Source organism: Tenrec ecaudatus, chromosome 13 (assembly GCF_050624435.1).
Source record: "Tenrec ecaudatus isolate mTenEca1 chromosome 13, mTenEca1.hap1, whole genome shotgun sequence".
NCBI classification, from domain to species: domain Eukaryota; kingdom Metazoa; phylum Chordata; class Mammalia; order Afrosoricida; family Tenrecidae; genus Tenrec; species Tenrec ecaudatus.
Window position 1 is genome coordinate 122,058,617 of NC_134542.1, and position 24,295 is coordinate 122,082,911.

Genomic DNA, 24,295 nt, shown 5'->3' on the forward strand with positions numbered 1-24,295 from the left:
TAGAATTTGGATCATGGTAGTTCGGGGGAGGAAGCATCCAGGATCTGGGGGAAAGCTGTGTTCTTCATCGGTACTACCTCGCACCCTGACTGACCCATCTCCTCTCCTAAACCCCTCTATGAGGGGATCTCCACTTGGGTCTCCACTCTGCACTTCATTTTCAATACATATGAATTTCCTTTTTGTCTCTACAGTTCCACCAGCAAGGTCTAAAAAATATATGGATATGCCTTAAGCAGTCTGTTTGTTCATATATTAAAATGAATTTTATATCAATAAAAAATCTACATTCTCTTTAGTGTTTCTTTTCTTTTGTGATTGAGAGCAATATTGATGTCTAATGGGTAAAGAATATGAAGGGTTTTTAATGCTGTCACATTTCTCTATTTTTTTAAAAGAAAATTTAACTTTATTTACTCATATTGGTATTTACACATTTTTATATACTTTAAATACATCTTTATGATATTTTGTATGTAAAACACAATAATTCAAATAAAAACACATTCTGTGTAGATGCACTGCCCAACTCAAGTCAAATCAGTAAAAGTGACCCAGTGCTCTCCCCCACGCCCACTTTAAGCAGTTCTTTTTTTTTTGTCTGTCTCTTCCTCCAAAATTTTCTGTCCCTTTCATCTTACTTCCCCCACCACATTTCAGCAAACTTGTAGTTCTTAAAATCCTATCTTTTCTTATGAAAATGACATTTTATTAATTTCTTATAATAATGATTTCATAAAATAGTTATCTTTTGTTAGATTAACATTCCTAATCATAATGTTCTCTTGCTAAGTCCATGTCTTAAAATGAGTAACAGACTCAAGATGCTTTTAAGTGATATTCCATAACATTCCATTGTATAAATACAGAACTTTCTTTATCCATCCCTCTAGAGTCAGTTTTTGATTGTCCCCATTTTTTGCTATTATAGAAATTTCCACAATTAACAAAATTTTGCATATCTGTCAATGTTGTGTTCTGTAGTTTTTGTTTTATTTTTAATCAAAATAATCTCCATAACTTTCTTTGATATTGAAAAGGACTGTGAATTTCTGGTTGCAAGGAAACCATGTGAAGTGCCAAAGTGATTGAAGAGTCAACTTTTCATGTTGTGGATACCCTGTTTCACAAATATCACATGAGATCTCAAAGGCAAGGATATGTGACACTTGCATACTCACAGGTGAGTGAAGTAGTCTCCTAAATGCGCATTGTAGTCTTATCCTCTGTAACTCTGGTCCTGCTTCTTTATTTCTATCTGTCTGGATCAACCTATTAATATGTTGTTCTCATGGTCCCAATTGTCAGACTTGAGATCAAGCATATTTAATAAACTAAGTGAGCAGCAAAACTCCCTTCACTGATCCCTCTGAATACAACTGTGCTGGTACGACACATTCAAAATATACTTTACCAGCCTTTGTGAAGGCAGGTTTTCTAGGATGTTGCATGAAAGTCTCAGCCTAGAATTGTAGACCATCACTTCGTAGACAACAACCGGAAATGTAGTAGGGACAGAAAATGGATTGAGAACAGCAGCAAGTAAACCCATCATTAAATGAATGAAAATTAGGAAATCTAGGAAAAGGAGCACACCATTAAAAATTAGGTTTTCAGTGATGTGCAGTTGCATAATCTCCTGTCAACTTCTGAAGGGGTGGAGTTTCGCCATTCAATCAGGTCGAGGCTTCATGACCTCTTTTGGAGGCACAAAGGGGCTATAACTCACTGGAGGCCAGATAACCTCACTCCCTTTGAGACATTCCTGATGACAAGCCATGTGCAGCTACACTGATGCAGCCAGAGCCCTGAAACAGAATGTGCCACTTGGGAAGTCAATTAGGAGTCCCTTTCAATCAACTAGTTGGAAATGCTTAGATGTGCCCATTTGCATCAACCCCTGCAGGTCAATTTTACTTTAAGGCACAGGCACTTGAGGTGCGTCTGGCATGTGCAGGTGCGTACGTACCTGTTGGTGTGTGTGTGTGCACGCGCGTACCCCAAATTGTGTGTTAAAAAGCAGGTTTGTGCAGCGACCACAGATAACAAGTATCTATACCTCTATTTCTCCAGGGGTTACCAGACCATCAGCCCCTGAAGCATTAGACTTGATTGCTTATCTAAAGGGGGATGCTGTCTGCCTGCCTATCTTAATACCATCTTCCTCAGTTAGAAGACTAGCTCCACTAATTAAGCTTAAGAGCAATTTGTACTGCAAGTAGGGGACTGCTACATTTTTTATTTCCAACACCTAAATCTAATATGGTTATATTTCTCATATTTTAACTAACAGCAGGCTAACTCTTTCACTCACCGCCCACCCTCATCATTTTTCCCTTGACCATTTCAATCCCCTTAAGCTACTACCTTCTGGCAGTCCATGGGACTTTCAGCATTCTTTGCCAATACCATAATTCAAATGAATTGATTCTTCTTTGGCCTTCCTTACTCAATATCCAACTTGCACATGCATATGATGGGGCTGAAAAAAGGTGCACCTCTGTCCTAAAGTGACCTCTTTTCTCTTCAGCAGATATTCCCAATGCAAACATGTGTCCAAACAAGATGAAATCCTTGACAACTTCAAAATGTCCCCTATTTATGATATTATCTCTTGGTCCAGTATTGAGAGTTTCGTTTTCTTTACACTGCGTTGGAATCCATACGGAAGGTTTCCCTCCTTTCCAGCACGCAAGGTGTGTCACGTGTACATTGACAGGTGTTAAAAAGCCTTCCTCCTAGACAATGCAAAGTATAAGGCCAAGTTCTTCTTCAGAAACTCCAGCTTCTTGGATGATTTGCTCAGCATATAGATTGAATAAGTATGCTGAAAGGATACAATTCTGACATACACCTTTCCTGATTCTGAACCACAAAATATTCTCTTCTTTTTAAATGAGAGCCCCTTGGTCCATGTACAAGTTCTACATGAGCATATCTATGTGTTCTGAAATTCTCATTCATCTCAATGCAGCGATCTTGTGTTAGGCCAGGTTGTCTAGAGAAACAAATCCAGAGACACTCATATATGTATAAGGAAGAGTTTTATATCAAGAAGTAATATTATTCCAAGAAGACATGCCACCCCAGTCTAACTCAAGGTCACAAGTCTGATGCAGGGCAGGATCCTCTGCATACTCACATAGCTGCAGGCTGATGATGCAGGTGAAGTGGGATGTGGAAGATAACAGGCCAATGGATGGAGAATCACATGGATCCAAGGTCAGTCATAGTGTGGGAGGGCGCCAATAGCTCTCAGGCTCAGGCAGCCCACATGGGACCACCCCTGAAGGAAGACAGAGTTCTATCAAGCAGAAATATGGAGTGGAAGATAGAAGGAAATACCAATATTCTCCAATTATTAGAAGGCCACACCCCAAGGAGGCATGTAAAGCTGTGGCCTGATTGGCAGGTTGGATTCCACCACACGTTCATACATCTTCAAGTTGACATAAATCTACCTGCCATAGATCCACACAGTTTAATGATTTTGCATAGTCATTGAAACACAAGGAAACATCTTTCTGGTAGCTTTCAGGCAAGGCCCATCTGATGTCAGCAATGAAATCTCATGTCACATTCTCTTCTGAATCCAGATTGTATTTTTGGAGTCTCCCTGCTGAAGTCCTACTGCAATCATTATTGAATTATCTTCTGCAAAATTTTATGTGCATGTGTTATTAATTCAATTGGTTGATAATTTCTACAGTTTTATTATCAGGCAGCTATGTTTTGACTTTCTTACATAGAGAATTGAGTGATTCCTGTGCTTTACAAGCTGGTTGATACATTTCAGCTGGTATTCTGTCAACTCCTGGAGCCTTGTTTTTTGCTAATATCTTCAGTACCATTAGGTCTTCTTCCTTCACTACCACTGGTTCTAGATCATATGCTACCTCTTGCTTTTTGTAATTCTTCCATCCTCTTTTGATACTTCTTTCATCATTTGAATTATGGTTTGGCGAAGAATATTGGAAGAACCATGGACTTCAAGAAGAACTAACAAATCTGTCTCAGAAGTACATCCAGAATGCTCCTGAGAAGTGAGCAAGGTGAGATGTTGTCTCATGTACTTTGGATATCTTATCAGGAGAAACTAGTCCCTGGAAAAGGATATCATGCTTGGGAAAGTAGAAGGGCAGTGAAAAAAGAGGAAGACCTTTGTGAGAGATCGGATCATTGACTGCAGCAATGAGCACAAGCAGAAAAACTACTGTGGGTTGAAAAAGTACTTTGCAGTGTTTCATTCTGTTGTATGTAGGTTCTCTGTGAGCTGGAACCTTATGGAGGGCAAATATCAGCAACAACACACTATCCCTCATCCTATTCTCTTCAGGGCTTTCCTGTTTCTATTCCTCCATATTTCCAAAATTCTGTCCTGTACTGCACTTTTGATCTTACTTACATGGTTGTTTAGTCTATCAACAGGGTGAGTTCAGTTCCTGACCGTAGGAAACGAAGACTGACGGAAATATGACTAGGACTATATTCTTTAACTTATAACAGAGGGAATCTGGAAAGCTAGTATTCCACAATAGGAAAGCCACCACTTTGGTACATTAGAGATAAAGTACAAGTACATTATCCTGGTTTAAATATAATTCCCACAGATGCTCCCCTATTCTGCCTTAAAGTGAGCACATGGCTGATTCAATCTCTCTATAGAAGCAAACATTCGTGTTGTCTCTTCCTGCCGCAGCACCCATCCCCCCTCATGCCTTTCTCTAATGCAGGTATTAGGTTTCCTCACCTGTGAACTCAGAGACTTTACTGTGGTTACCACTCACCTTGTAATGTATGCAACTACTGATTATGCACATCTCATGGCTATCTACAAATATACCAAGACAGTAAAGATTGACTATCTCCTCCTCCCTCTCTGCGTGGACCTGGCTGCTGAGATCATGGCCATCTCGAAAGTGACTATGCTATCATAAAATGAGTCTGACTCCTTTATTTTATTTTCTCCTATGTTCTATGACTTTAGTATGGTCTTTATATATTTATAGCCGTGCAATTTCACTTAGGAACCCTGTGATTGTCACAGGCTTGTTTACACAAAGCCTGGACTTGAAAGGTGACTAAAGGCCATTGTCTTGAGGGTCTCTTTGGTGATCTGAGTTTTGGTCCACATTTTCCTCCCACTCTGTCTAGGATCTTCTAATGGGATTCCTTTCGGAGCACTTGGTAGTGGTAACTGGGCATATCTGGTTCTGATCAATCACTAACTTTAGGTTAGCAATTCGATGGACAGTAACTTGCATAACTGAGGGATCCTTTTGGACTCTACTTGTGTGCTATTGTGGGTAGAGGTACAATGATCCACACAAAGCCCTGTTTGTGTAGTGGTTATGAGTTGGGCTGCTAACTGTAAGACTAGCACTTTGAATCCACCATTCATGCCACAGAGAAAGATGGAACTTTTTACTTCAGCAAAGATTTAGTCTTGGACACTCACAAGGGCAGTTCTACCCTGTCCTATAGCATCATTCTGAGTCCACATTGACTCGATGGCAGTGAGTTGGTTTTTTTGTTTGTTTGTTTTTTGACAATTCATGATTTATCCATGGGGACAGAAAACCTCAAATGAAAGCAGGTGTAGTAGTTGCATAATTTCATATTCACTTGATAACTAAGTCTAGGTGTGGAGTTTAGCCTGTCAATCAGGTCACAGATCCATGATGCCTCCTGGTACGCTTGACCTTCTCTTCCCATGAGAAATCTGGGAACTTCCACTCTTTCTCCCTGGAGGTGGGCCACCCTCCCTCTCTGCTTCACCTTCCCACTGTTCGGAGAGCTCAAAGAGCCATGTGGAGACCTGCGCCAGCACTAAGAAATTCTACCACCACTGGATACACAATAATTTTCAGTCACTGATCTGTGATCTTTCTGCATTCAGCATCATTGCATGTGCTGCGTGAGTCTGAAGAGGAATCTATGGTGTGTCTGGGTACTTTAGAGAAAGAAACCCACAGAAACTCATGTATAAGAGAGAGTTTTATACAAAGATTAAGTGTGCATAAAGAAAACAGCCCAACCCAGTGCTGCCCAAGTCCACAAGTCCAACATTAACCCATGGACCCATATGTCCAAGACCAATCCACAAAGTCCTCCTCCATCTCACAAAACAGATGCAATGATGCCAACTGCAGGAGGAAAGCCGAGTCAGTGAATGTGTATGCATCTCAGAGCTGGCAGGGGTCTCCACACGGCTGCTGCAGCATCCAGGGCTGCATCGGGGTGGGTCCATGTGGCTTCTCATTGGGGATGACTTGCTGGAAGTCAGCCTTGCAAGCTGAAGCAGGGAACTGCTAAGGCAGCTGCACCCTGGTGTGATTATCACAAAGCAAGAGACCCGAGTACTAGAAAGGTGAGGATCACTGAACCATTTATCCCTCTGCCCTTCAATTAACCCCACATGTGTTTATCGGCCAGGTTGGACCAATAACTAACTCATATGAACTAGTATTGGACTTATGGGCTAATATCAGACTTATGGACTTGATCTGGACTGGGCTAGGATGTTTTCTAGATATCCAATTACTCTTTGATATAAAACTCCTTCTTACACATTATGAGTATCCCTGGATTTTTTCTCTAGCCTACCCAGTCGAACAAGGCAGGTCTTTTAAGAGCAGTTCCCTTAGTTGCAAAATCTAGCCTCTGTTTCCCAAGAATTAAGGATAAGGTGGCTCCATCAGAACTGGGAACATAAATTACTTTAATTCAGTAAATATTTGCTAAGTGACTTTTTTCGATTCCTGATAAAGTTAGGAGACAGAGTTTTCTGTACAGTGTGCAGAACAATCTGCACAAATTCGGAAATGTGACAAAGTATTACAATTCTCATATCTCCATTTTCAGCCAGCAACATTGGAATCTGACTGGAAATTTCATAGAGGCATTCTCTAGTATAACAGGTATAAAAGAAGCATAATCCTTATGGATGCAAACTAATAGGGAAATGCTTCACTTTGATCTGTCCCATAAGCGCTTGTTCTCAGAGACCCGGAAACCATGAGTTAATTCGAGGAAGTAAATTTAAATTCCAGACCTCTCAATTTGGAAGAGTCTCTACATACATTCTGCCCATAACTTGAAACCATTGGATTGATAGAACCTCTGGTGAGTGATAAATTAGCAGCGTGCAGAAATCATGATAAACATAATTGAACTGAACTGTCAAGTTTAACTGCCCCAATAGCATTCAAGCAAAATAAAACAAGATAAAAATATAAACTCCAACTCTAAGAATAATGAAGTTTAACAACCATGCCCTCTCCCTTTCTCCCATCACTTTTTAGTGCTCCTGCTTGTTTTATTTTTAAATTTTGTTACACTGACATATAATTTACCAAGACCATATGATGCCAGGTATTTCTCATTTCCTAAAGGCAGTCATACACGTCAGTACTTTGGGATGCAGAATGGTCCTTCACCTCAAAGGTCATTAGTTTCGGTTCTTGCTTCAGCCCCATTAACATGGTGGCAGGTTGGATGGCTGGGTGGTTCGTTAGTTAGGAGGATGCCCCATCCGGGGAATCTGATCACAGGCTGACACACGTACATTGTGTATCGTTTTATGTCCCCCATGCACACTGGCGGTGCTGGGGGAAAGTACTTTTTCTGCCCACATGTGTCTCCACCTGAGCCTTTGCAGCTGCAGCCACCGGCCATTGTTGGCCAACCGCCTCTCCCTGGCTCCTCCCCTCGCCGCCCAGGCCCCGCCCCAGGCCCCGCCCCAGTGCAAACAGCACCGCCCCTCCCCGCTTCGACAGGCACCTGGGTTTGGGCAGCCGCGGCAATGGACGGGTCCAGAGCCGCCTCCAAGGGGAAGTGAAGGTGGAGACCCTGACCCCGCGGGCTCCTCCCACCCGGGTCGCTCTGAGACGGGCCGGAAGTCGCGGTGTCCTAGTGGAACTGCGGCTCACTTGGCGGCTCCTACTTACTGTGCGCTGCGCGTGGAGCCAGAGCAGCGCCCACAACCTGAGCACCGTGTAGCCAGCGCTCGCAGGTGAGAGGCGCTCATCTCCAGGGACGTGCGTGTGGGCGGCGGCCAGAGTGGGGTACCCTGGTGCACGCAGCAGCCCTGCTGGGGTGCAAGCGCCCTTTCCTTCTCCCCTTCCCCAGGCGGCACCCCTCACCTGGTGAGAGGTGAGCGGGCGTCCCAGGAGCCTGATCCCATCTCCCAGCTCTTGGATTGGTTGAGGCTCTTAGTGGGTAACCGCCGGGGTGTGTTGTTTCTCTCACTACGAAGAAGAGAATGCATCTTAGGAAGCAAGTGGCTGCAGCTGATGCACAAAACGTTAGGGCTTCCCCCGGAGGTTTGCTAAGTCTTGTCACCTGTGCGGTACCTTCTCCCGGGAGCGGGGCAGCGGAGAACCCAAGGTCCAGGTCTAGAAACTCCCTGGCTCTTCGTGCCAGCTAGTGTGTGGCCACAGGGAAGCTCACTCAGCCTTGAGGGTGTTGAAGTGACATTCCCGGGCATCCACCGCGCACTGAGACATGATAGGCATTCCCAGGTTGCTGGGCTAAGTCCTTCTAGGACTGGGGGCCTCAAGGAAATGGCCCAGTTTGGAGGCTATTCGTCAACCTGGCAGCTGGCAAGTGAAGAAGAGACAGGCCCAGCTCCAGAAAGATAGGGTTCGTTGACCTTGAACTCAGCCAGAGGAAGGCCCAGTCTTTTTTGGGAATGCCTACAGGTCTGTAAAGAAGGGCTGTCCTGTCCTGCGGGACATTCACCGTGGGTCCTGGAGGAGAGAGTGGGAATTGGGGGGGGGGGGTACAAGAGGCACGGAGAATGAGGACAAGACAATATCCTGATCAAGTCCTGTTTATTGAGTGGAAAGTTATAGCTTATATAGGCCAGGGAAAGGGAAACAAGCCGCAGGTGTTTCCCTGAGAACACTAGTGGGGGAAACAAAATGCAGATGTTTCCCTGAGAACAATGGTGGGGGAATCAGGATGCAGATGTATATATATAATCATTACACATATGTTTACCCAAGGTTGGAGCAGAGTTCATACCGGGAATAGTGACCGCAGAACAGAATCATGCAGACAGATAGAGACTTCCTTATCTATGTCTGGCAAGATAAGTATGTCAAACACAGCTGCAGTGCTGTAGGCTGGCTCAGGCTAATAAATTCCAAGTAATGGCTGGGCCTCATGGCTCCGGACAGGTCTCCCTTTTATATATTTTTCAAAGCCAAGAGAAATCCCTTCAGGAACTGAGTCTTAGGTTGTCAGGCATCAAGAATCATCCTTAACCGTCATTGATCAATGGAATGCCTTCATAAAATAAGAGCAAACCAATGTCTGTGTTAGGTTGGTATGTCTTGTGCCGATTTTACCCGCCAATGACTGCCAGTCCTTCAGGCTTTGCGGAGGGGGATTACTCCACGAACTTGGTTCAACTCATGGCTGTTCAGAAGAACTTGTGCAGTACCTCATGCTAGCATGGTTCGAGGACATTACAGATAACAAGGCAATAAATTTCAAAAAATTTAAAATAATGATAACAACATTATATTCCTTATATTCATGCAGAAACAACCCAGTGTTAATTATCTCATTGTTAAGCGAGCACAGTTGATACACATAGCAACTCTATCTTTTGCCAAGTTAGACATCCTTGAGAAAATTAAAACACCTGTTTTTCCAGACCTTGCATACTTTCTTGCTCTTGATAGAGTCACAGAAGAAATCAGCAAACACTGACACAAGTCATGAGAATTTTCAGCTGTTTTAAGGTTGTCTTAATGGCCTTTAACATCTTTCTTCCTCCTTTTTAATTTACTGAAGACGTTTTCACTCAAAACATCAGCAGATGACTGTGTCTGGCTTAGGTCTTCGAGTCCTGAAATCTCCCTTACCCGTCATCAGTCATAGTCCTCCAGGCAACTATGACCTGTCTTAGGTTGAGAGACTCAGACTCGATTTTACCCGTCATTGACTCACCAGCCTCTGCCTTACACCCCTGTTTGGGGAGGGGGCGAAGTGCACAGGTGCACTTCATGAAGTTTTGTTCCTAAGGCCAATAATTTAACCATAACTTTGCACAGTATCATAGGAAGTATGCATAAGATCAACAATACACACTCTTGCTGTGACCATGTTATAAAGAGCATTAACTTTTTGTTCTAACGTTCTGTCTTTTTGAGTACCCAACACATTAGTCACATTTTTGGATAAAGTACAGTTGCTTTAATAATATCAGTAGCAACTAAACAATATAGCTAAAATACTTGCTATAAGCAAACTTACAAAACTCTTAGTTTTCTCAATCTCTTCAAATACCTGTAACCATCTTTTTTAAATAATAAAAGATTGATACAAAATAGCAATGACAACACCCTCAGGGGTTCAGGTAATACAATTGGACAAATTACAATTATTACAAGACATGTTAAACTTACAATCATCATGATCTATAATAATATTCCCTGCCAAAAGTACATAAGACGATGTTACACAGGCAGTAACGTTTCCTTGCGGTTTGTAGGAAAGGCCCATAAGCTTCACATCTCCAAAGTAGTCTCTATTTTCCATTCGGCAATATTTTTTAGTATTTGCCTGGTTGCTGGACCAATCGATGATATATCTCTTTTGTGATGTTATACTGGATAGGCTTGTCCATGGGACCTGATCTCCACAATATGGTTTTATTATTCTTTCACATCTCTAGTCCACAAAAAGAAAAAGACTGCGGAGTGGATGAGAATACATTTCCTTCACCTTGTACAGGGAAGATGTGAGTCATTAACCCACACTGTGATTTCCAGACTCCCCGATAGCAGGATGTAAGAGTGGTGGATCAGGAACTTAAGCCTAGTACTGCTCACTGTGCAATGTCCCCAGAAGCACTTAGAGGCGAATTACCATCTGCTTAGTTTGCAAACTGCACTAAAGGTTCAGGCAGTCACCTTGCTCCATCAGCCTCCTGTGGGAGAAAAGACAAACATGCCCTCGCCCCCAAATCAGGAGGGAGCTGGCTTTTGCCATTTTCCATTAAGTAGATCTTTCCATATTACATATGCTTTGTCTTTATGTTTGGCAATCTTTTTCCAAAGGCAGTCAGCAGCAGACTGACCGTGTACATCTAAATTCCAAAATGTTAAAATAAAGTATGATTAATTAAATTGCGGGGAGTAAAAGGGTATATCTCCCCTTTTTCATTTTGTCTAAATGTCGCTTAATAGTTTCATTGGCACATTCCACAATACCTTGGCCTTGAGGATTATAAGAGATTCCAGTTATGTGTTTAATTCGAAAAGTGACACAAAATTAAGTAAATGATTCACTAATATAAGCAGATTCATTATTTCTCTTTAAGCATTTGTGTATACCAATTACAGTAAAACAACGTAACGTGTTGAATAACTAAAGACGTTTTTTCACCAGTCATAGAAATGGCCACAATAAATCCAGAGTAAGTAACATGCAAATAGCTCAATTTACCAAATGAAGGAATGTGAGTAACATCCATCTGCCAAAGATGTCATTGAGAAACTGCTATGATTGCATGTAGCTCAACTAACTGTGCAGATTGAGCAGGGAATTTTTTTACCATAGTGTGTAGCTGCAGTTCCATTAGAGGAACCATCAGTAAATATTGTAAGGGCATGAAGTATGGGTTTATTTTTACAAATGCTGGGGAAATAAATAAATGTTTTTTAGCAAATAGTAACAATTTATCTGGAGGATAAATATTGTTCTCCAATCCACAAAACTCAGCAAATGCTAATTCCCATGAATCATAACTTTCCCATAAACAAGAAGTTTGGAGCCTGTCATAAGGTATGACTATAGAATTAGGGTCTTTCCCAAAATATTTAACAGACTTGGACCTACCTTTCATCACTAATTCAGTTATTTCTTCAAAATAAGGTTTCAGATGATTAGGGCAAAGAATGTACAGATGTGCTTTATACAATTGATGTATGTATATGTATGGACTGTAATAAGAGTTGTATGAGCCCCTAATAAATTGTTTTAAAAAAATTACCAAGGATTGTGGCCCAATCAGGTTTGGATAAAACCTAACTATCACAAGAACTTTTTCCACAAAGATTCTAAATCCCCTTTGAATAAAAATTATGTATTCTTCTGATGCTTTAAAAAAAAAGGTTTCAGAACTCTTTTTTTCTTGAAGAAGCTAAGTATACCCACAATAATGGTCTTTTCTGCCATAACACACCAGATGTAAAAGTACCAAGGTTTACCATAATTAATAAACATAATTTGTTCTTGAATACATAAATTTACTAATTTTTAAGGCTTGTTCTGCTAAAGGGGAAATTTCCCGAGTCGAATTTGTATCAGGATCTCCTTTTAAAATATCAAACAAAGGCTTAAGCTCTCTAGTACTTATTTTTAAATATGGTCTAAGCCAATTAATAGCTCCTAATAATTTTTGGAAATCATTTAAAGTTTGTAAGTGATATTTTCTTATTTCTATCTTCTGGGGTTAAACAAAACCTTTCTGTAAAATATGTCCTAAATACTTGTAAGGTTCAATAACCTGTACTTTTTCTTCTGCTATAACTAACCCATGCCTTTGTAATGCTTCTCGTAATAAGTAAAAAATAAAGAGAACCCTTTTTGGTCCCTATGAGCCATCAAAATATCATGCATATAGTGAATGTTATATACCGATGTTTCAGAAGTTCTCACTGACTTTATAGCTGCAGTTACAAACTTTTGACATAAGGTGACACTATTAGACATTCCCTGATGTAAGACTTTCCACTGATAATGCTCCATAGGTTCTTTAAAATTAACACTAGGAACACTAAAAGCAAATCTTTTATAATCTTTTGGATCCAAGGGAATGGTATAAAAACAATCTTTTAAATCTAAAATGATTTTATATGCATTGGCTGGAATAGCAGAGGGGGAAGGGAGCCCAGGCTGCAGGGCTTCCATAAATTTCACAGTATCATTAACCCTCTTTTACTGTTTTTCCTTGCAAAGCAACTGCTATAGCAAGCCTTGAGTAAAGAAAGTTTTAACGTTTTAGCATAGTCTGATATAATCAGACAAGTTGCTCTTGTTTCTTAAAGGTCTCAGCAGGCAGTATTTGCATTTTTTTAAAAAACCAATTGTTTAATTTTTTAATACAATTCCTGATTTTAATTAGACAAAGGGACAAAAAATTAGCACATACTTGAAAGTTACATAGTCTATAAATGATGGCAATATTTTCCTTGAGAGAGTAGTTTCATTGGTATAATTATTTTTAAATACTCAAAAAAGACTCAACTTTAAGCAGTAATAAACACAAGCAAGTGATTTTATTCTTAAAATAAACATTCAGAAAAACATTTGTACATACAAAATGAAAGAGTGTGTAATACACACACACACACAAACACACACGTGCGCACGCACCACACACACATTGTTCACACAAACTTTGTTCACACAAACAGCTTATATCTGCTGTATTTTGAAAACTCTCAAGAAACTCTGAATTCAACAACAAGTAGTCTTTTCCTGACAAACACGTTTGAGCCAGCTATTACCAGTCTTCTGCCCAAAACACATTTTCTCCTATCGCGGCTTCTACTAACTCCATAGTAAAATGAGCCACAGAACCATATTGAAAACAAGCAGATTTTAAATCTTTTACAGTTTTGAATGAAATGGGGGAAACATTCGCCAGTCCTTGAGCATAGATAACATCCTGGAATTCCTAAATCTACTCCCCTTTTGTTGCTAATGACTCATACACTTGCTCCCAGGCTACCCCCTTTGCCAATTGTTTCATCCCAGCAGGACGGCTGAGTCTCCAGGCACCAGGTTTCTAAGTCCTAGATCCTTATCATGATAATGTATTGACCGCCCTCTAACTGCTTCTGCTTGCTTTCAAAGCCCTCAGGTTCACTTTCCAGCGGCTTCTGGGGCTTCAGTGGTGGAGGGGGAGGAGCTGGAGGCTCAGCAGCAACTTTTCTTTCAATTTTGTTTGAGCATGCAACCAAATTATTCTCACCCCAGAGTCCTTCATGCTTAGGATCCAGGCTATCCCTAATATTTACAGTCCCATCCTCAGTAAACCAAAGACATATCTTACCCACAAATTCTGAAAACTTCTCTAATCATTGGTAACTTATATTTGTTCCTTTAGCTTATAACACATTTTGAAACATATTTACATACATACATTATTTACTAGAAATCTGTCCCATTATTTATTACTTCCAACTTTTCACCACTTACTCTTAATTTTCTCTAAATATTCACGGCCGTGCTATTCAGTGGTGTCTGTCATGGGATCCTTTGTTTTTAATCACAACTTTTGACCTTTACTCCCCATGCCTTTAAGGCCTCTTTCAATTGTTTCACATAAATCTGATGCCTGCTTAATTCTTGACCCATCTTTAGGCGCTCTCACCTTCAGTCTCGCCGCAGCAGGTTCCCATGGCGGCCGAAGGAATTTTCTTCCACTTTAACTCGCCAGCTTATTCCTGCACCTTCATTCCTCACTTTATGCCTCATATCCAGCTCACACGTTGGGCGCCAGTTGCCCCGTCCCGCGGGACATTCACCGTGGGTCCTGGAGGAGAGAGTGGGAATTGGGGGGGTACAAGAGGCATGGAGAATGAGGACAAGACAATATCCTGGTCAAGTCCTGTTTATTGAGTGGAAAGTTATAGCTTATATAGGCCAGGGAAAGGGAAACAAGCCGCAAGTGTTTCCCTGAGAACACTAGTGGGGGAAACAAAACGCAGATGTTTCCCTGAGAACAATGGTGGGGGAATCAGGATGCAGATGTATATATATAATCATTACACATATGTTTACCCAAGGTTGGAGCAGAGTTCATACCGGGAATAGTGACCGCAGAACAGAATCATGCAGACAGATAGAGACTTCCTTATCTATGTCTGGCAAGATGAGTATGTCAAACACAGCTGCAGTGCTGTAGGCTGGCTCAGGCTAATGAATTCCAAGTAATGACCGGGCCTCATGGCTCCGGGCAGGTCCTAATAAATTCCAAGTAATGACCGGGCCTCATGGCTCCGGACAAAGGGCCAGACCCCTTCTAGGGTCCCTTGGAAGCCTTTACTAAGGACAGCATAGGTTTCTTCTGTTTACAAAGCTTACTCCACCCATCTTGCTGCCCAGTTAAGAAGTGTCAGTCTGTGGAAGCTGGCAGCCAGCCCATTGGAGTTATCCACACCAACCAGAAAGATGTGGGGGAACCCTCATATCAAAAAGTGTACAGACATCCCAAAGACTTACATACCCAAATTGATCCTTTGCCTCGCTTGGACTCGGCTCCTTCTACCCTCCTGCTGCTCTGGACTCTTTTGCTCTCACCTCTTCTCTCTACCTTGAAGGCGGACTCTCCCTCCAGCTTGGATTTCTTCTGCCAGTTCTGCATCAGACATTAGAGTTGTTTAGCCCCTTCCTCACCAATTCTGCTGTAGTTTGTTCATGGGTCTGTATTAAGCCTAATGTTCTCCTTTATGTAATAGCGGGTCTCATGGACTTTACACCTTTTAATTTGGCTAATCCTCTGGCTTTAGACGAAGAGCCAGCTCTAACCTTTCTTACCTTACTATCTTAAACCCCTTTCACCTAATTTCTTTTGACTTCCTGTACCCTACAAACTGCACCTCTCTCAATAAATCTATAAATTAAACATCTCACTCTGTCTCTTGTCTCTGTAAAACCTACTATATGGTGGCCTGCATGGGGAGGCTGTCTAGGCTAGGACTGAAGTGGCACTTTCCTTTCCCTAGCCAGTAAAGTCCTCAGCAGCCTTTCCAGACCTCCTTCTAGCAGCCTTTCCAGACCCCCTTCTAGCAACCTTTCCGGACCCACTTCAAGCGAGCCTAACAAAGGGATCTCATCTTCAGCTAAAGACCCTCTGACAACGCATCAGTGAGTGTTGAATCCAAGGCTCCCTTCCCCAAGGTGGTCTGCTCATTTTCTCTTGGCCTTTCTGAAAATGTCCATATACCAGGAATCTTTGCTCAGTCAGGTGGCCTTCCCAGCCCCAGGGGCTTAGGTGGTAATTATTCAGTGTAAGGATCCTCTCCTGTTTTGCTACCTCATTTAAGAGAGCTCAAATTTTTGCTCAGCCTTTTAAAATGGGTTGTAAGAATTTTAAGTGTGTTGGTCCAGGTAGGCTAGAGAAATCCATAGAAACGCATGTGTATAAGGGTTTTATATAAAGAGTAATTATACATTAAGAAAGCATCCGAACCCAGCCCAGTTCAAGTTCATAAGTCTGATATTAGCCCAAGTATCCGGTACCAATCTATATAAAGTCCTCTTCAGACTTAAGAAACACATGCAATGATGCTGAATGCAGGATGATCACAGGCTAGTGGGTAGAATGTCATTGGATCCAGTGGTGGTGTAAGCATCTCAGCATTGGTAGGGTCTGCACATGACTTCTCTAGTTCCCAGGGCATGCGGTTTATCAGTGCAGTGCCATGTGTCTGGTCAGCAGAGGGTCTTTAAAGGAGTGAGCCAAAAGAGAAAGAGAGAGTCTGTCTCTTGCCTCCAAGGAGGAAATTACAAAATTCCCAGAATTGACAGGAGAAGGGCATACCCACACCTGCCACAGGGGCCATTGGTTATATTTTGATTGAAACGCTGGACTCCACCCCTTCAGTCTTAATCAAATTGACAAATGATTATATAACTACCACACGAAGCAATGGCATAAAACACCTCTGGTTAGTTTACTGGCAAACTTCTATTCCCTGGGTCTTAAATCAGTTATTCAAAGGGGAAAATGGATTTTCTTATGTAACACGGACAAATTGGACAACTCAAGATGGTTACCAGGTGGTGTACTTGATTTAAACATTATTCAAGATCTCAATAATTTCTTTTTAATCTATAAAATATAATCTGATATTCCATATATCCAAGTTTTTTGTCTCCTTTGTGCTCAACCTCATTTATGTCAGAATTGTTCCCCTATCCAAGTTCTGGTTCAGGAAAATGTTCCTCTCTCAGACTAAGAATCAGTCTTTGATCCTTCGGATCACGCTGTGCAGCCAATTTCAGTGCCTATTGTCTCTGACTAAACTGCTGCTGGGCTTTCTTTCTCCCCTCCCCCTTACACCCCCTCCAGGTCTCTCCAACCCCCCTGGATACTGTTGCAATCTCCCTGCTGTCAGACTATAACCCTCTATTTTGCTATAGTGTCTCATTCTTCTTCAGTCTTCCTCCTCACCACCTCCTACCACTCCTGCCTTGTCTCACCACCTCTGAGCCTACAAAGTGTAATCCAATATCCCCTCCCGTTACCTCATACAAAATTTTACCCAAATTCCTCCCTTGCCCATACCATGATTGTCTACTCCTCCCACCCTTGCCATGTTCTAAAACATCTGACACCTGTCCCCTACTGCCCGCACCATCTCTGCCTCTCACTCTTTGATGTTCAGTTCTCTCCAGCACAAAGACAGCAGCTTCAAATCCACAGGATCCATCCTCAATCCTGTCCCCCTCATTCCCCTCTGTGATGTCCCAGGACCAGAGAGGCTTGTAAAAGTTCAGATCCCTTTCTTGTTAAATTATTTATCAGTCTTAGGAAAACATCTTGGAGTTATACGTTGGACCCAGACACTTACATTAAAGAATTTAAATATCGGCTTTGCAGATGCCACTGCCTGAATTTGTAGTCTTTCTGGCCCTGTTGTGTCCAGCCATGGTCAACTCTGAGGTTTTTTTGATAGCTCTCGACAGCAAGCTCTTTTGCTTCATCTCTTTTGAGCTGTGTGCAGACAAAGTCCCAAAGACAGCAGAAAACTTCCATACTGTGAGCACTGGGGAGAAAGGTTTTGGTTATGTAGGGTCCTGCTTTCATAGAATCATTCCAGGGATTATGTGCCAGGGTGGTGACTTCACACGCCATAATAACACTAGTGGCAAGTCCATCTATGGAGAGAAATTTGAAGATGAGAACTTCATCCTGAAGCACACAGGTCCTGGCATCCTGTCTATGGCAAATGCTGGGCCCAATTTGAATGGTTCCCAGATTTCTATCTGCACCACTAAGACTGAATGGTTGGATGGCAAGCACGTGGTCTTCGGTCAGATGAAAGGAGGAAGCCATGGAGTGTTTTAGTTCCAGAAATGGCAAGACCAGCAAGAAGGTCACCATTGTTGACTATGGACAATTCTAATTAAATTTGATCTGGATTTTCATGTTTTAAGCACCAGACCATTCCTTGTATAGCTTGGGAAATCACCCTTCTATTCCCAATGTGCTTGCAGTGTGGTTTAATCTTGTGCTCTCACGCCACTTCTTTGGGTTTCCTACTTCCCTTATTGCCCCTGAGTCCAGCTGTAAAACAGAGTTAAGTTTATGATTATGAAATAAAAGATAAACAATTTTTAAAAGAATTTAAATATCTATCTCAGTCATATGATCTTACTTGGCATGACATCTATATGATTTTAACAACTGCCTTGACCTCTGAAGATGGGGAGAGATTTAGATAGCTGCACAAAGAGAGGTGATGAAGGGCATGCCCAGAATTGGGATAAGCCCGTAGACTTCAAGGCAGTCCCAAGCACAACCCTGCTTGGAATTATCAGATGGTCATGAGCACCTTATTCTTCAAAATGATATGATTTTTATCTCATTGAGGGCTTGCTGAAAGCCTCAACTAAGGCAGACAGTTAATGACAAAATTAGGGAAATCATTTGGGAACTAAATGAAAATTCTACCAAATTTCTGTCACATCTTCCAGAAGTTTTAAGTATACCAAAGTAGACCCTACTACACCAGAAGGGATCATTGTACTTCACTCAAATTTCATCTCACAATCAGCTCCAGACGTTAAAATAAAACTTTAAAAAGGTTAGAATGTGGACCCCAGACTTCAGAGTAAGACCATCTCAGTGCAGCATTCAAAGTTTTCAACAATGGGGAGGATCAGGAAAAGTTATATAAGCTACAAAGAGATAAGGTTAAATGTCAAATGTTAGCAAGTGCCCTCCAGGGCAGAGTGGGTGTGACTAAACTAGTTATTGGGCCGCACAAGAGTGTGCCATGAGGACCTTGCTCCACATCTGTGACCTCCAAGAAGGCCATGTCCATACAATGAATAGAAAGGTCACTGGGGAAATGACTGCCCAACTCAACAGAGAGTGGGTGGAATAGTTTATCCCACTAGACCTTCGTAGCACCCTGCTCAAGGTGCCTCAGTGTTAGAGCTGCTTGGCTTGGCCTTGGAGGATTGATGGTACCCAGGGTGTGAGGCCCCACAGATCACCCATCTCGAGCCCAGGTAACTATCATTGTCTCAAGAAAGCCCATTTCTTTCCTTTTAGAAGCTGGATCTGAGATACAGCTTTCTCATTGTTTCTTTCCTCCTGCAAAGGTACTACTACTGGTCGAGGACCTGGGCCTGCCCTTTCCTTTTTCCCTTGCTGAAGAAGATTTTCAGCTACATATTTTCATGTTTTTCTTCAGACTGAACACTTCATACATAAACAAACCAAAGAGAGTTGCTTCTGGACATAATTTCAGATGTATTCTGGCCTGTGCCAGTTAAATGTAGATTTTTATTAATGCATACCTAGCCTTTCAGTGATTTTTGTTCTGCTAAGGGTCGGGAGAGGTAAGTTTGGTTGCATTTTGTCAGTGATTACTCTCCAGCTACCCTAGTCACCATCAAGGGATTAGAAGGAAATCAATTTTTGTTTATTATCTACATCTTAAGACATGTTCTGCAATAAAACAAGTATTTTCATAAGTCTGTGCTTCTGGGAGATCCTATTCACTTTAACACAAGAAGTTTTAAATTATTAAATATTTTAGAAAAACCTTTATGCAGTTTAAATATTATCTAAGAATTATATTCCAGCAAAGTTAAGACTTTGGTGTTTTTCTCTCCTAATGGGAACTCTCTCACTAAAAATATATTTATTGTTCTTGTTTTTAATATTACAACTTTGTTGAAAATTTTACAGTATGGTCATGCTTGTTTCTGTGATTTCTGGTAATAAGAATGTGAATGCTTCCCCCCCCTCACTTTTTTATTTCAACCCAAGTAGTAACTTACATTAAAAAACCAGAAACGGGGAGCGTGGGGAGGGAGGGGGAATAAAAAAGACCTGATGCAAAGGGCTTAAGTGGAGAGCAAATGCTTTGAAAATGATTAGGGAAAAGAATGTACGGATGTGCTTTATACAATTGATGTATGTATATGTATGGATTGTGATAAGAGTTGTATGAGCCCCTAATAAAATGTTTTAAAAAATGGAGAAAGAGAAGAAAAAACCAGAAACAAGAAACAAATGTATAAAAACAGATAAATTGAGGTATACACATGTTCCTGCTCTAAGGTATTGAACATTAAAATCTATTCATGTTGGCTAGATATAAACTTATGGGTCTATTGTCACATAAATGAAATAAATTGAAAAAAGCTAAGCAAGTGAGCATACATTCTGCCTTAAATCATCTATATATAAATCACTTTTGTATGAAACAATATGAAGAGACCTGTATTCTGTGTATCACAATCACATAATAATAAATCATTTCCAAGCACTATTCCCATCAATTCTGCTGGTATATTCATTTATGTGTATGGTGGGATAGTGAGCATTTTGAAATTATCCAACCATATTTGCTGCTGTGTAATAGGAAGTTATGCAAATAGACTCCCTCCCTCCTTTCTGCTAATAAAATCCACACCATTCCCAACCATACAGTTCTGGTAGAAGATCCACAGTACCATAGTTCCCAGGTATCCCCATTCAGTAGTTTGTATGAACATAAGAGTCATCTCACTCAGGTATTGTAACAAGTCATTTTATTGAGAGCTAGTGTGTGTGAGTGGCTATGAACAGGAGACTGGAAATGTGTGATGGTTTTCATGACCAACATATACTGTGTTTGCAAGTGTCAACACTAATGTGCAACTGGTTGAGTCTGACGAGACTTGAGGGAGCATAAAATGTCTTTGTGATTCTCTTGTGAAATCTCTGGATTCACTTTGAGTAGCACTGCCGTGACCTGTATCAGCCATGCTCCAAGCCTACTGTGGGTCTCACATATTAGTACTGTTGTTATCGCGTATTATACAGATTCTATGAAAGCTGGTGTACCATCTCCAGAAACATTACCATGAACACACTGTATCAGTGAATGGACAGTCTAAAAGTCAATCACACATCCATGTATTACGGTGGGGAAGACACACTGAGGAAAGTCAGTGTGAGTACAGATACGAACCACGCATGCAGGGAGGGAGCTGTGTTGCAGGGCACTGTAAGGGCCTGAAAGAAGAATTCTGACTCTGGAGTGTTTGGGGAGGGAGTTTCAAGTCTGTTTTCTTATTTCAATTCAGGGTTCTTCATCTCACAGTTTCCCACTTGGAATCTATATTTTTTGATTCAGTGCCTACTCTTGGTATCTGTGAATTCAAAGTTCTAAGAAGAGAAAACATTCTCTTGGAGAGAAAAACACAAATGAGCTTGTTCCATAGGGAGTGAATATTACTCTGCCAGGGGCGATCAGCATATGTTTTGAGAAGGTCAGTGTGTTAGTCCGGGTGGACTATATAAAGAAATTCATAGATATTCCTATGTGTATAGAAAAAGCCATATATAAAGAGAAAACATACCAGCCCAGTTCAGATCAAACCTTAAGTCCAATATTAGCCCATATGTCTGATACCAGTCTCTAAATTCCACTTCAGATTCATGCAACACATGCAACAGTGCTGAGTGAAGGCACACCACAGGCTAGGAGGTGGAAGGTCTTGTGGATCCAGTGCCATTGAAAGCATATTAGTGCTGGCATGGGTCTGTCCCTATGGCTCCTCCAGCTCCAAGGCTCTGGCTGATACTTGCATAGCTCCATGTGGCTTGTCAACAGGAATGCCTTGCAGGGAGAGAGAGTATCTGTCCTCCAGTGAGCTATTTATCTCCTTTATACCTCCAAATGAGGTCATTAAGCTGTGACCTGATTGACAGGCTAGACTTCATTCCTTTGCAAGTTGACAGGAGATCATGTAACTGCCATAGTTGGAAAACCTTTCAGGCAGACTCAGTGGACTCTCTGGGTGGTGCTGTTAAGGATTGAACTAATGACTGTAAAGTTGATGGTTTGAAATTGGTTTGTCATTTTTTTCAAGTAAAATTTTAAAAGTTGCTTTTCGCCCAAACAAATTCTGCTAACACGGATAGTTTCCAACTCATAGTAATCCTATAGGATAGACTAGAACTTCTATAAGATTTTCAAGCCTGTATTTCACTTGGTGGATCCGAATGATTGACTTCATTTTAACAGCTGAGCAAATCACCACTGTGCAACTGGAGTTGGTAGTTCTAACCTATCCATCCAGATGAAATTTTAAAAATATTCTGTCAAATAATCATCATAGTTTAAAATTATATATTTCAGAAAGCCTTGCTGTTTTTCTTCCTAACTCTACCCCTAGATCAGGGGTTAGCAAATTTCCATTTTGAAAAAGGCCTGAAAACCATAATTTATTATTCATTAGTTATAGAGTCTTGGAGACAATTACTGAACCCTACTAATTGAGTGTAAAAGCAACAGCAGGCAGTAGTGAAGGACATAGCTGTGTGTTAATAGAATTTTATTCACAAAGAGAAAAACGGCCATGAGCCTGTTAACCAAAGCCCTACCTGAAGGTCTGTGTAAGTAACAGACAATCTCTTTCTTAAAAAAAAAAATTATTGGAACTTCATGCACATATGCTACAATTCAATAATTCAATCATATCAAGAAGAGGCATACAGCTGTCTGTCTTCTCTGCACTAAAAGCAGCTCCCCTGACACTGCCCCTCATCCCTTAAAAATGTATCCCTAATAAAATGTAAAAGAAGAAAAGAGAAAAAAATGATTAGGGCAAAGACTGTACAGATGTGCTTTATACAATTGATGTATGTATATGTATGAACTGTGAAAAGAATTGTATCAGCCCCAATAAATTGTTAAAATTTAAAAAAAAATGTATGCCTGCACCAAATTCGTCTCCACCCCTTTCCTGGTCAGGAGCATCTCCCAGTTGTTGACTTGACCTTTGTCTGTGTTGGTGCAGAAATAGCCGGAGACACTGACAGATGAGCACTTCATCAGCTCGACATCAGCTTCTAAGCCAGCAAGGACATTGGCACAGCAGCCAAGTTCTTTGGGGCTGGGGCTGCCACAGTTGGCGTGGCGGCATTGGGACTGGGTTTGGGAGCCTCATCCTTGGTGTGCCAGGCACCCTTCTCTGAAGCAGCAGCTCTTCTATGTCATCCTGGGCTTTGCCTTCTCAAAGGCCGTGGAGCTTTTCTGCCTAATGGTGGCCTTCCTCATCTTTGCCACGTGAAGGAGTCGTATCCACCCCCCGCAGTTCTTAGTCCCACGTCTGTCTGCCCAGTATGTTCCTTTCCCTGCACCTCCCCGGTCAGCCTGTGGATAGTAATTAGCTCAGGGTATGTCAGAGGGAATGGCAAATACATACTGTATCAATAAAGATGTTTCTTGGGGGTGGGGGGAAGGCATACAATCATTATCAATCCAAATTTTTCTTCTTTATACTCATGGTTAGTCCTATCATATTTTTAATTTGGTAAGGTATACACAAAAAAAATCCCCAATTCAACAATGATTACATGTATAATTCAGTGCCTTTGATTATACTCTTCATATATTACTTTTTCAACTATTATTGATATCTTTTTCCAAATTATCCCACCACCATTAATATAAACTGAATACCCCCTAATAACCATTTCTCCTTCACCCATGGTAACCATTGGTCAAACTTTGTTTATTTAATGTAGGGTTTCTTGATATATTCACATATAATAAACTTACGTAGTTAAATCGCTTTTTAGGAGTAGTAAGTATATATGTATATACACACACAGCATAACGAATTCTTATGTTCCCTCTTCTCTTGCATTCATTCTTTGCTCCCCAAATCCCCTCACCCTCCTGACTCCTCTGCTCCCCACATGCCCCATAGACCATTACATTAGATATTGTCTCTATGCATCCATTCCAGTGCTTTACAAACCTGGAAACCCAATAGAAACAATAAAACACAAAAACAAAATAAAACAGCAAGAAGAAATTAATATAAAAATGAAAATAAAGAGTAACAAAGAAAAGATCACCCTCAGTATTTTAAAGTCCAGAGGGGGAAAAATTGCTGTGGAACAAGTGAAAAATATTTGACCCTAGAGAAAATTCAGGTTGGGTGAAGAGGTAGGTCAACTGACCAAGTATATTATTCCATGGTCTGATCCACCATGATCAAGTTTACAATCATCTCTGTCTGGTAATAAAGC

General features: G+C 41.2%; 1 pseudogene; it reads left to right on the plus strand.

Moving 5' to 3' along the window:
* The first annotated feature begins 17,677 nt into the window (after positions 1–17,677).
* On the plus strand, positions 17,678–18,097 carry LOC142424071 (peptidyl-prolyl cis-trans isomerase A pseudogene; annotated as a pseudogene).
* Positions 18,098–24,295: the final 6,198 nt, after the last annotated feature.